At 40.4% G+C, this 13,283-nt stretch overlaps 1 long non-coding RNA gene across 1 annotated transcript; it reads left to right on the top strand.

Moving 5' to 3' along the window:
• Positions 1–178: 178 nt before the first annotated feature.
• On the top strand, positions 179–12,808 carry LOC123743788 (uncharacterized). The gene is made up of 3 exons (XR_006770675.2): positions 179–553; positions 6,004–6,078; positions 8,823–12,808. It is a non-coding gene; the product is annotated as an uncharacterized LOC123743788 (long non-coding RNA).
• Positions 12,809–13,283: the final 475 nt, after the last annotated feature.

The raw sequence follows: 13,283 nt of genomic DNA, 5'->3' as shown, positions 1-13,283 counted from the left end.
GGTAGGAATCTATGATGTTTTATGATGGAATGAGTAACTTGTGTCACCTTTGTCCTGTCCTCTACTGCCTGCTTGTATTTATTTGTATGTGCTGTTAGTTTGTCATAGGAACCATTCCACACAAGAAGCTCCCTCACAAGAAAATAGAGTCATTTGAATTGAAGTCAATGGGTGCAGGGTTTTCATTGTCATGTAGAAACTAAAGGTCTTTCCACTAGAGGTCGACCGATTAATCGGAATGGCCGATTAATTAGGGCCGATTTCAAGTTTTCATAACAAATCGGTAATCGGTATTTTTGGCCACCGATTTGCCTATTTATTTATTTTTTACACCTTTATTTAACTAGGCAAGTCAGATTAAGAACACATTCTTATTTTCAATGACGGCCTAGGAACGGGGGTTAACTGCCTTGTTCAGGGGGGATTCGGGGATTCGTTTTTGCAACCTTCGGTTACTAGTCCAACGCTCTAACCACCTGCCTTACATTGCACTCCACGAGGATCCTGCATGGCAGGCTGACTACCTGTTATGCGAGGGCAGCAAGAAGCCAAGGTAAGTTGCTAGCTAGCATTAAACTTATCTTATAAAAAACTATCAATCTTAACATAATCACTAGTTAACTACACATGGTTGATGATATTACTAGTTTATCTAACGTGTCCTGCGTTGCATATAATCGATGTGGTGCCTGTTAATTTCTCATTGAATCACAGCCTACTTTGACAAACGAGTGTTGATTTAACAAGCGCATTTGCGAAAAAAGCACTGTCGTTGCACCAATGTACCTAACCATAAACATCAATGCCTTTCTTTAAAATCAATACACAAGTATATATTTTTAAACCTGCATATTTAGTTAATATTGCCTGCTAACATGAAATTGTGTCACATCTCTAGCGTTCATTGCACGCAGAATCAGGGTATATGCAACAGTTTGGGCCGCCTGGCTCGTTGCGAACTAATTTGCCAGAATTTTACGTAATTATGACATAACATTGAAGGTTGTGCAATGTAACAGGAATATTTAGACTTAGGGATGCCACCCGTTAGATAAAATACGGAACGGTTCCGTATTTCACTGAAAGAAAAAACGTTTGTTTTCGAGTTGATAGTTTCCGGATTCGACCATATTAATGACCTAAGGCTCGTATTTCTGTGTGTTTATTATATTATAATTAAGTCTATAATTTGATATTTGATAGAGCAGTCTGACTGAGCGGTGGTAGGCACCAGCAGGCTCGTAAGCATTCATTCAAACAGCACTTCCGTGCGTTTTGCCAGCAGCTCTTCGCTGTGCTTCAAACTGTTTATGACTTCAAGCCGGGTGGGTATAATTTGTGGAACATTCCAACAGGAATCTATTCCAAAAACTTCGTAAATAACAAGGTTGCCAAAAAACAACGAATACAAAGTTGTATAGCGGCAGAATATTCCGAAAAATGTCTGTCCTCACTCTAGTTGCCTATGGACAAACATTAAGAATAAGCTACGTGGTGAGTTGATGCCTATTCGGCAGCTAGTTAGCTAGGTTTGTATGCGTTGCTACTTTGTATGCGTTGTTGGTTGGCAACCTTTTACTTTACGCTTTTTGGAACAGATTCTTGTTGGAACGTTCCACAAATTATACCCACCCCTTCAAGCCTATCAACCCCCGAGATTAGGCTGGTGTAACCGATGTGAAATGGCTAGTTAGTTAGCCGGGTGCGCGCTAATAGCGTTTCAAACGTCACTCGCTCTGAGACTTGGAGTAGTTGTTCTCCTTGCTCTGCACGGGTAACGTTGCTTCGAGGGTGGCTGTTGTCGATGTGTTCCTGGTTCGAGCCCAGGTAGGAGCGAGGAGAGGGACGGAAGCTATACTGTTACACTGGCAATATTAAAGTGCCTATAAGAACATCCAATAGTCAAAGGTATATGAAATACAAATCGTATAGAGAGAAATAGTTCTATAATTCCTATAACAACTACAACCTAAAACTTCTTACCTGGGAATATTGAAGACTCATGTTAAAAGGAACCACCAGCTTTCATATGTTCCCATGTTCTGAGCAAGGCACTTAAACGTTAGCTTTCTTACATGGCACATATTGCACTTTTACTTTCTTCTCCAACACTTTGTTTTGCATTATTTAAACCAAATTGAACATGTTTCATTATTTATTTGAGTCTAAATTGATTTTATTGATGTATTATATTAAGTCAAAATAAGTGTTCATTCAGTATTGTTGTAATTGTCGTTATTACATATAAATTAACACAAAAATAAATAAAAAACAATCGGCCGATTAATCGGCAGCGGCTTTTTTGGTCCTCAAATAATCAGTATCGGTGTTGAAAAATCATAATCGGTCGACCTCTACTTTCCACCTTGTATCTAATTGCTGCAAACAATCCTTTGGTTATATTTATGAAGGTCATAGGTAAGGTCAAAGAACATAATAGCGTTTTCATTCATTTATGTTACTGTAAGCTATATGTAAAAATTACAAACCACTAAAAACACCAATCTCCCGTGGACGGACTACGTATCTGACCAAATGACATCTCAGTTAACCGAGATGAAAGAACCCGTAATGGAGTCTCAGGTACACTCTGTGCTTAGAACCATTTTATTTTATTTCCTGTTCTCAGGTCATCATCATATATGTATTTTTTCACCACTTCTGAGTGGAAAGCTCTTAGTGTTTCAGATTGTCTGCTTCATTTCAGTGATGTCTTCTCTCTCCCTCCTGTCTCCCTCCCCCCTCTCTCTCTCTTTTTACCTCCAGCTCTCTTTCTCTCTCTACCTCCAACTGCCTCTCTCTCTCCCCGCACTCTCCTGACCCATCTCTTTGTGCTCCTGTCTGGTGTGAGAAGAGTGGTGATGGAGACTGTCTGTAAAGAGATAATAACTCTGTCTCAGGTCTTTGTGTGGAACAAAATGAACAGCCACAGTGAACAACAGGAGTGAGAACACTATTAAGTGAACTACTCAGTAACTCTATTGACTAAGTCTGACTAAGGCCTGCATATTTCTTAGAGCATTTGTTAGTTATAGTCTATAACGTATTCAACCCACACTGATTTTTTATTCGATAGCCTGGTTCCAGATTTGTTTGTGCTTTCTGCTGAGTCGGCAACAGAGCACAAACAGATCTGGAACCAGACTATGACCATAGGAGTCAATGACCGTTGAAGTTAGAATATGTGGGCAACCATAAATACCTAGGTGTCTGGTTAGACTGTAAACTCTCCTTCCAGACTCACATTAAGCACCTCCAATCCAAAATTAAATCTAGAATCGGCTTCCTATTTCGCAACAAAGCCTCCTTCACTCATGCTGCCAAACATACTGTCTACGGTCCTAAGGCTCATTGTATAAGGTTAATTGTTTTGTAGTTTGGTCAGGACGTGGCAGAGGGTATTTGTTTTATGTGGTTCGGGGTGGTGTGTTTGTGTAAAGGGTGTTTGATTTAGTATTTCCGGGTTTTTGGTGGATGGTCTATGTGTTTGAATTCTATGGTTAGTCTGGTGTGTGTGTTTCTATGTTTGGTTAATTGGGGTTGGGACTCTCAGTTGAAGGCAGGTGTTGTCTATCTGCCTTTGATTGAGAGTCCCATATATTAGGGTGTGTTTGTGTGTGTGATTTGTGGGTGATTATTCTGTGTATAGCCTTGTGCCTTGCCAGACTGTTTTTTGTCGATTGTTCGTTCTTTGTTATTTTGGTGTTCATTTTGTATTTATTAAAAGAGCAAGATGAGCATACACATACCTGCTGCGTTTTGGTCCTCCATTACCGACGACAAGCGTGACACATACCCTCGTAAAACTGACTATCCTACCAATCCTTGTCTTCGGCAATGTCATTTACAAAATAGCCTCAAACACTCTACTCAGCAAATTGGATGTAGTCAATCACAGTGCCATCCGTTTTGTCACTGAAGCCCCATATACTACCCACCACTGTGACCTGTACGCTCTCGTTGGCTGGCCCTCACTACATATTCGTCGCCAAACCCAATGGCTCCAGGTCATTTATAAGTCTATGCTAGGTAAAGCCCAGCCTTATCTCAGCTCACTGGTCACCATAGCAACACCCACCCGTAGCACGCGCTCCAGCACGTATATTTCGCTGGTCATCCTCAAAGCCAACACCCCCTTTGGCCGCCTTTCCTTCCAGTTCTCTGCTGCAAATGACTGGAACGAATTGCAAAAATCACTGAAGCTGGAGTCTTATATCTCCCTCTCTAACTTTAAGCATCAGCTGTCAGAGCAGCTTACCGATCACTGTACCTGTTCACAGCCAATCTGTAAATAGCACACCCAACTACGTCATCCCCATATTATTACTTACCCTCTTGCTCTTTTGCCTCTATAGCCTATTTATTGCCTACCTCCCTACTCTTATATTTTCACACCCTGTACATAGATTTTTCTATTTTTCTTTTGTGTTATTGACTGTACATTTGTTTATGTGCAACTCTGTGTTGTTTATTTTTGTCGCACTGCTTTGCTTTATCTTGGCCAGGTCGCAGTTGTAAATCAGAATTTGTTATCTACTGGCCTACCAGGTTAAATAAAAGGTGAAATAAATAATGTAAAATTTGGCAAGACAGCAGGAACAGAACTGGGACAGATATTTTACTGCATTGTTGAGGAGAGTTAGCAAGCAAGCATTTCACTGTACCGTGTGCATGTGACCAATAAACGTTGATTTGATTTGACTGGGCTACTGCTTTCTAGTGTAGTGATGTCACCTACCGCTCTGAAGGAGTTGAAGAGGTAGTAGAGGGCCCAGGCGATGATGATAATGTAGTGTGGTGATGTCACCTACCGCTCTGAAGGAGTTGAAGAGGTAGTAGAGGGCCCAGGCGATGATGATAATGTAGTGTGGTGATGTCACCTACCGCTCTGAAGGAGTTGAAGAGGTAGTAGAGGGCCCAGGCGATGATGATAATGTAGTGTGGTGATGTCACCTACCTCTCTGAAGGAGTTGAAGAGGTAGTAGAGGGCCCAGGCGATGATGATAATGTAGTGTGGTGATGTCACCTACCTCTCTGAAGGAGTTGAAGAGGTAGTAGAGGGCCCAGGCGATGATGATAATGTAGTGTGGTGATGTCACCTACCGCTCTGAAGGAGTTGAAAAGGTAGTAGAGGGCCCAGGCGATGATGATAATGTAGTGTGGTGATGTCACCTACCTCTCTGAAGGAGTTGAAGAGGTAGTAGAGGGCCCAGGCGATGATGATAATGTAGTGTGGTGATGTCACCTACCGCTCTGAAGGAGTTGAAGAGGTAGTAGAGGGCCCAGGCGATGATGATAATGTAGTGTGGTGATGTCACCTACCGCTCTGAAGGAGTTGAAGAGGTAGTAGAGGGCCCAGGCGATGATGATAATGTAGTGTGGTGATGTCACCTACCTCTCTGAAGGAGTTGAAGAGGTAGTAGAGGGCCCAGGCGATGATGATAATGTAGTGTGGTGATGTCACCTACCGCTCTGAAGGAGTTGAAGAGGTAGTAGAGGGCCCAGGCGATGATGATAATGTAGTGTGGTGATGTCACCTACCTCTCTGAAGGAGTTGAAGAGGTAGTAGAGGGCCCAGGCGATGATGATAATGTAGTGTGGTGATGTCACCTACCGCTCTGAAGGAGTTGAAGAGATAGTAAAGGGCCCAGGCGATGATGATAATGTAGTAGATGTTGAGCCAGAAGGAGAGCACCACTGAGGCCAGACCAACCCCTGTAGGGGAGGGAGAGGTACAGGTCAGTATTAACAAACAAATAGTTAACTAACTAGGAACTGCTGTAGCTAACTATTATTTGTCTTTGGGATATGAGTATATCTATTCTGTTGGATTTTTATATGAACTACAATGAGCTTGACTCCTCAATGATTTTGCATGTGTTGCATTTGTATGTATATTAATTCTTTAATTGTCTAATTAATGTAATCAAACAATCAATCACCTACCTAGACTATCTGTCAATATGTGGGGGGATTTTCAACATATCTCACCTTTCATCATAGGCATTAGTTTGGTCCACACCCCCAGTCCCCCCACCGAGGTGAACTGGCCCAGTGACGTCTCCAACAGGAACAGAGGTATGCCAGCAAACACCAGGGTGAGAAAGTACGGGATCAGGAAAGCCCCTGTCACCGGACCAGGGCACAGTGTGATAGAACAGGAAGTGTGTTTCACATGTACACCAAAGATATCCTCTTTCATCTGTGTTTACACTTTCACTTACGGTCTGCATCCCCATTCTCAATTCTTCTCTAACTTGTGCACTTGCACACTTACTATCATGGATTTTAAAAGCATGGGATTGGTGTAAGCATTGTCTGGAGCCACAGGAGGCTGCTGAGGGGAGGACGGCTCATAATAATGGCAAGGAAGGTGCGAAAGGACACAATTTCTTTGATGCATTTGATTCCATTCCACCTATTGCACTCCAACTATTTCCACAAGCCCGTCCTCCCCAATTAAGGTGCCACCAACCTCCTGTGCTGGAGACAGCTTTTACCACAGGAGGTTGGTGGCACCTTAATTGGGGAGGACGGGCTTGTGGTAATGGCTGGAGCAGAATAAGTGAAATGGTATCAAATACATCAAACACATGGTTTCCATGGTTTCCAGGTGTTTGATGCCATTCCATTAGCTCTGTTCCGGCCATTATTATGAGACGTTCTCCCCTCGGCAGGCTTCTGTAGTTTTTACCATGAGGGTTGTGCAAGTGCACATTTCGAGAGAAGGTTGAAGGATTGAGACTCGGATGTGGTTAAGACACTCATTGGCCAGTTTTCAATCAGTTTTAGATAGTGGATTTATGGATAGTGTCATGTGTGCTCCTTCTCCGGCCTCTAGGTCACAAGGCTGCTCGTTATGGCGCACACATGTCACCATCGTTACGCGCACCTGCGCATCGTCAGACTCACCAGGACTCCATCACTTCCCTGATTACCTTCCCTATATCTGCCACTCCCTTTGGTTCCTTCCCCAGGCTTTATTGACTCTGTTTTATGTCTGTGTTTCTTGTTTTGTATTATGTTGTGTTTATTTATTAAAACACACACTTGCTTCCTGACTCAGTGCACATCGTTACAGATAGGGGATTTCAGAAGTGTGATTTGGACATTAGCTTCATCACATGTGATTAACAAACTAGCAGTCTATCCTATCTATTCAGCATCTATTCCACGTTGGTTCAATGTTATTTCATTGAAATGATGTGGAAACAATGCTGAGTCAACCACTGTGTGCCCAGTGGGATGACATGACCCATTCAGGTTTGACGGTAAACTTGGCTGACAAATCATCCAGAGCACACAACCAAACTCACAATTTCTATATCAAGTGTCAACTCCCTACACACGGACACGCTGCTGAGCCAAACAAGCACACTCCTGCAAGGGTTATATGGATATCCATATTCAATTCAATTCAAAACACTTGATTGATCTCCAAAGGAGAAGTTGGATGTAGAACACAGACAGTAACATACACAGATGCTTACATATAGACCTGAGCCCTGATGTATGGTGGAACGAGTTAAATATATGACATCTACAGAAATCAATAGAATGAACTATGCATGAAAACAAGGGGACTGTGGAATTCTGTATCAATAGGTTACTTCAGTGTTTCCCAAACTCGGTCCTCGGGACCCCAAGCGTGCACGTTTAGTTTTTTGCCCCACCACTACACAGCTGATTCAAATAATTAAAGCTTGATGATTAGTTGGTTATTTGAATCAGCTGTGTAGTGCTACGGCAAAAACCAAAATGTGCACCCAGGGGGTCCTGAGGACTGAGTTTGGGAAACACTGCATTACATCAGTCCCTCTCAAGTGTAAAATGCAAAAAAGAATACATGACGTCAGTAAAATCAATCTGTAAATGATTAAATACCAGTCAGAAGTATAGTATCTAAAGTGTTTGCTTCTAATCTTTGCTCACTTCTCAAAGTTATTGATGTTCAAAATAGAAAATATCCACTCTGTGATTTATTTGATTTTACAATACTGGAAAGGTGCTCATTTCAAAAACCAATTTAACTTAATAGAAAGGTGGTATTCGTTACACTTTAAGGATGTTTTACCTCGAAAAACTCTCACTTTTACAAAAAACGTTTCCGTGAACACTAACACTGTTGATGTTATGTATCTATGTTATGTATCTAGTCCTCATGAAAAATGTATTTGTAATTATTCGCTCACACAGAAAGTGACCTCAATAGTCCATTAAGACGATGCTGCATACTAGCACAGTGTACAGTACATTGTGATGAAATATAGATGTTTCCTAATGACAATTTCATTATTAACAATAGCCTCATCAATTAAAATCCAGGTCGGTCATTAAATAATCATCATGGTAAATTCCATGCAGTGGTTTTAATGACATGTTTAGATTTTCTCTCACTCAGGTTGCATTAAAGAAAATAAGATGGATAGCCAAATGTATTCATTGAAAGCTCCCTATTTTAACAATGCCTGTTCATTTTCCATGTCATGTTACACATCCTGCAGTTCCCATAGTTCACATTATAGCAAATGTGGACATTGGACACCCACAATATTAAAGCATGTTTCTTCAAATACTTTTTTTAGTACAATGTGTTAGTTTATCAAACAGTGCACTCCCATGAACTGTAATAGGTTGTGCTTTATACTGATGATATTTTGAAATGTGTAGTTTTCCTCCTGCCTCTTCAGGCACCCCTTTGAAATCTCACTATTTCAAAGCCTGTAACAATGATTTCTCCCAGACGCCGTTTTGGCTCTCCAGGCCCAAATGGCCTCCCTCCCCGGACAGTTTATCTTACCTCCTCCATTCTTGCCGCACAGGTAAGGGAACCTCCAGACGTTCCCCAGGCCGATGGCGTAGCCCACGCATGACAACAGGAAGTCAAACTTGCCCTTCCAGGAGCCCCTGTCAGGGAGTACTTCCTCCTTCTCCTCGCCATCTGGGGGCGCCACCGTCTCCATGACCTCGAATGGGACTGCCTGTTTGACCTCTGTCGGGGAGTTGAGGTCCACTGTGCTCTTACCAGTCTTCCCCATAGGGCGGGACCACGGTTCACTGGACCACGGTTCACTCGGGTTGAACCACCAGTCCTCACAATCCTATACGGTCCACTATGTACGGTCCACCATGTGTGATGAAATGATGTACGGTCAAATTGAGCCTCAGTTAGTGTGTTTGGTCCTTTTTGTCCTTAACCAGTGTACTTCACAGGGAGATGGAGACACTGAAGATGAGGTGGAGCTGTGAAGCAACAGAGATTAATCTCATTGACTTGCAAATTTATGGTAGATGTATGACACAGAAACAAAGAAATAGTTATCTAGCAGATAGATAGATAGATAGATAGATAGATAGATAGATAGATAGATAGATAGATAGATAGATAGATAGATAGATAGATAGATAGATAGATAGATAGATAGATAGATAGATAGATAGATAGATAGATAGATAGATAGATAGATAGATAGATGATAGATAGATAGATAGATAGATAGATAGATAGATAGATAGATAGATAGATAGATAGATAGATGATAGATAGATAGATAGATAGATAGATAGATAGATAGATAGATAGATAGATGATAGATAGATAGATAGATAGATAGATAGATAGATAGATAGATAGATAGATAGATAGATAGATAGATAGATAGATAGATAGATAGATAGATAGATAGATAGATAGATAGATAGATAGATAGATAGATAGATAGATAGATAGATAGATAGATAGATAGATAGATGATAGATAGATAGATAGATAGATAGATAGATAGATAGATAGATAGATAGATAGATAGATAGATAGATAGATAGATAGATAGATAGATAGATAGATAGATAGATATAGAACAGAGGTAACTGTGAGTTGTGGTGCATTCATGCTAACTCTGAACCCTCAATGACGACATACACTAATGTGTTTGAGTATGGGGGCATAATCAATTCAAAGATATTGAGTGTGGCCATTACTGCCCCTCGTATGTGTAATGCACTATGTATGTAATGATTGTGACATGCTGTGTGTCTGTAATGCACTATGTATTTAATGTTTGTGACGTGCTGTGTGTCTGTATGTGTAATGCACTATGTATTTAATGATTGTGAAGTGCTGTGTGTCTGTAATGCACTATGTATGTAATGTTTGTGACGTGCTGTGTGTCTGTATGTGTAATGCACTATGTATGTAATGTTTGTGACGTGCTGTGTGTCTGTATGTGTAATGCACCATGTATTTAATGTTTGTGACGTGCTGTGTGTCTGTATGTGTAATGCACTATGTATGTAATGTTTGTGACGTGCTGTGTGTCTGTATGTATAATGCACTATGTATTTAATGTTTGTGACGTGCTGTGTGTCTGTAATGCACTATGTATTTAATGTTTGTGACGTGCTGTGTGTCTGTATGTGTAATGCACTATGTATTTAATGTTTGTGACGTGCTGTGTGTCTGTAATGCACTATGTATTTAATGTTTGTGACGTGCTGTGTGTCTGTATGTGTAATGCACTATGTATTTAATGTTTGTGACGTGCTGTGTGTCTGTATGTGTAATGCACTATGTATGTAATGTTTGTGACGTGCTGTGTGTCTGTATGTGTAATGCACTATGTATTTAATGTTTGTGACGTGCTGTGTGTCTGTAATGCACTATGTATTTAATGTTTGTGACGTGCTGTGTGTTTGTATGTGTAATGCACTATGTATTTAATGTTTGTGACGTGCTGTGTGTCTGTATGTGTAATGCACTATGTATTTAATGTTTGTGACGTGCTGTGTGTCTGTATGTGTAATGCACTATGTATTTAATGTTTGTGACGTGCTGTGTGTCTGTAATGCACTATGTATTTAATGTTTGTGACGTGCTGTGTGTCTGTAATGCACTATGTATTTAATGTTTGTGACGTGCTGTGTGTCTGTAATGCACTATGTATTTAATGTTTGTGACGTGCTGTCTGTCTGTATGTGTAATGCACTATGTATTTAATGTTTGTGACGTGCTGTGTGTCAAAAATGCACTATGTATTTAATGTTTGTGACGTGCTGTGTGTCTGTAATGCACTATGTATTTAATGTTTGCGACGTGCTGTGTGTCTGTATGCGTAATGCACTATGTATGTAATGTTTGTGACGTGCTGTGTGTCTGTATGTGTAATGCACTATGTATGTAATGTTTGTGACGTGCTGTGTGTCTGTATGTGTAATGCACTATGTATTTAATGTTTGTGACGTGCTGTGTGTCTGTAATGCACTATGTATTTAATGTTTGTGACGTGCTGTGTGTCTGTATGTGTAATGCACTATGTATTTAATGTTTGTGACGTGCTGTGTGTCTGTAATGCACTATGTATTTCATGTTTGTGACATACTGTAACTCTGTCTACAAAGATGCTAAAATATTTTCTCAGTGGATTTAATTGCTTACTACATCACATATGTGTAGATATGCACACTATGTGATTGCTGTCTCTCTTGCTCTGCTGTCTTGCTAGCTGTCACTCAAATGGCGATGGGTTAAAGCTCATTGGCTAGAACTCAAATTGCTAGGAGGCTGGCACACGTGGGGGAATATGTAGGGTAAATGCTGCGGAACAACTTCCAGAAAGACAGTCGTTTTCCAACTAGGGATTTTGTAAAACAGTAATTCATAGATTATGTATGTATGAACTTCACGTTGACATATCCAGCCCAAAGCAGGAGGATTAAACAATACTTTAAACAACAAACAAGTCGCCAAAGTCCCGGAGCATGTTAAACTTCAGCAGGCTATAAGTTCTGTTTGTCTGGCTCAAATGTAAATGTATTAAATTGCAAACTTTTGACCTACGGTATTTCTTGGAAATGTGGTTTAGCTTGGTAAATGTGCATATTTATTTTCATGGCAATAACCTTGGAAAATGGCCTAAAGTATTTGTTTGTTTTTCCTTGCTTTATTGTCTTTATTCCCCTTTTCATATTTTACTTTCTATTCCCTATTCAAATGTAAAACTCTTTGCTTTTTAGCTCATGCCCAATTTAGGCATATCTGGGAGTTTTTAGCTCATGGGCAATTTGCCTTGTTAACCAAAAACTTTTTTTTCAAATGACCATTTCAAAGATACTTCTTTTGTGTAACCTTGCTACTAATCATTTAGACAGAAGTACGGCTGCTATTGGCACAATGCTTTGTATTAAAGTATTCACCTGCAATTAAACTAGTGTTTTGGATGAATTGGATACACCAAACAAAATCCCAGAAGAGCTGTGGAAAAGAATGGTTCTCCACATTGTAAAATAAACAGATAAAAGAGAGGAGAAATGATGAAAACACCATTTGTTTGGACCGTATGATCTCATTGGTTTGAAAAGTTAAACAAGATAGTCTCGTCATTTGTCATTTCAGTGTCACATTACCAAAGTGATCTTCGGATACTGTCTGAAAACTCTATATACGCCCATACATTTTATTTTTGTCACAGCCTGAGTGTCACGACTTCCGCCGAAGTCGGTCCCTCTCCTTGTTCGGGCGGTGTTCGGCGGTCGACGTCACCGACCTTCTAGCCATCACTGATCCATTTTTCATTTTCCATTGGTTTTGTCTTGTCTTCCTTCACACCTGGTTCCAATCCCATCAATTGCATGTTGTGTATTTTACCCTCTGTTTCCCCTCATGTCCTTGTCGGAGATTGTTTTATTGTATGTTATGTGCAAGTCATGTGTCGGTGTGCAACGGGTTTTGTACCCACTTATATTATTTTTTGTATATTTTTTGGGTTGTTTTGTTTTATGAGCACTTATTAAACGATTCCGTTTATACCAAGTTCGTTTTCCTGCGCCTGACTTCCCTGCCACCGATACGCACCCATTACATTGAGACAACTTTGGGGTATCATAAGTTAAGTTTTGGTATTATTTTTGTACAGTATCCATTGTTTTATATTATACTACACTGTTACAAAAAAAAGGTTATATCTAGAACCTAAAAGGGTTCTTCGGCTATCGCCATAGGTTAATCATTTGAAGACCCCTTATTGGTAACAGGTAGAACCCTTTTGGTTCCAACTAGAACTGTTGTGGGTTCCATGTAGAACCCTTTTCACAGAGGGTTCTATATGGAACCCAAAATGGTTCTACCTGGAACCAAAAAGGGTTTTACCTGGAACCAAAAAGGGTTATCCTACAGGGAGAGCCAAAGAAAACCCTTTTTTCTAACAGTGTATAGTACTCATCCTGGTATACAGTACATACTTTGCTTTAAATACTTCACTAGGCATCTGTATCTAACAGTATTCAAC

Source organism: Salmo salar, chromosome 07 (genome assembly GCF_965601325.2).
Source record: "Salmo salar chromosome 07, fSalSal1, whole genome shotgun sequence".
Taxonomy (NCBI): Eukaryota; Metazoa; Chordata; class Actinopteri; order Salmoniformes; family Salmonidae; genus Salmo; species Salmo salar.
This window is presented reverse-complemented; position numbering and strand designations above follow the sequence as displayed.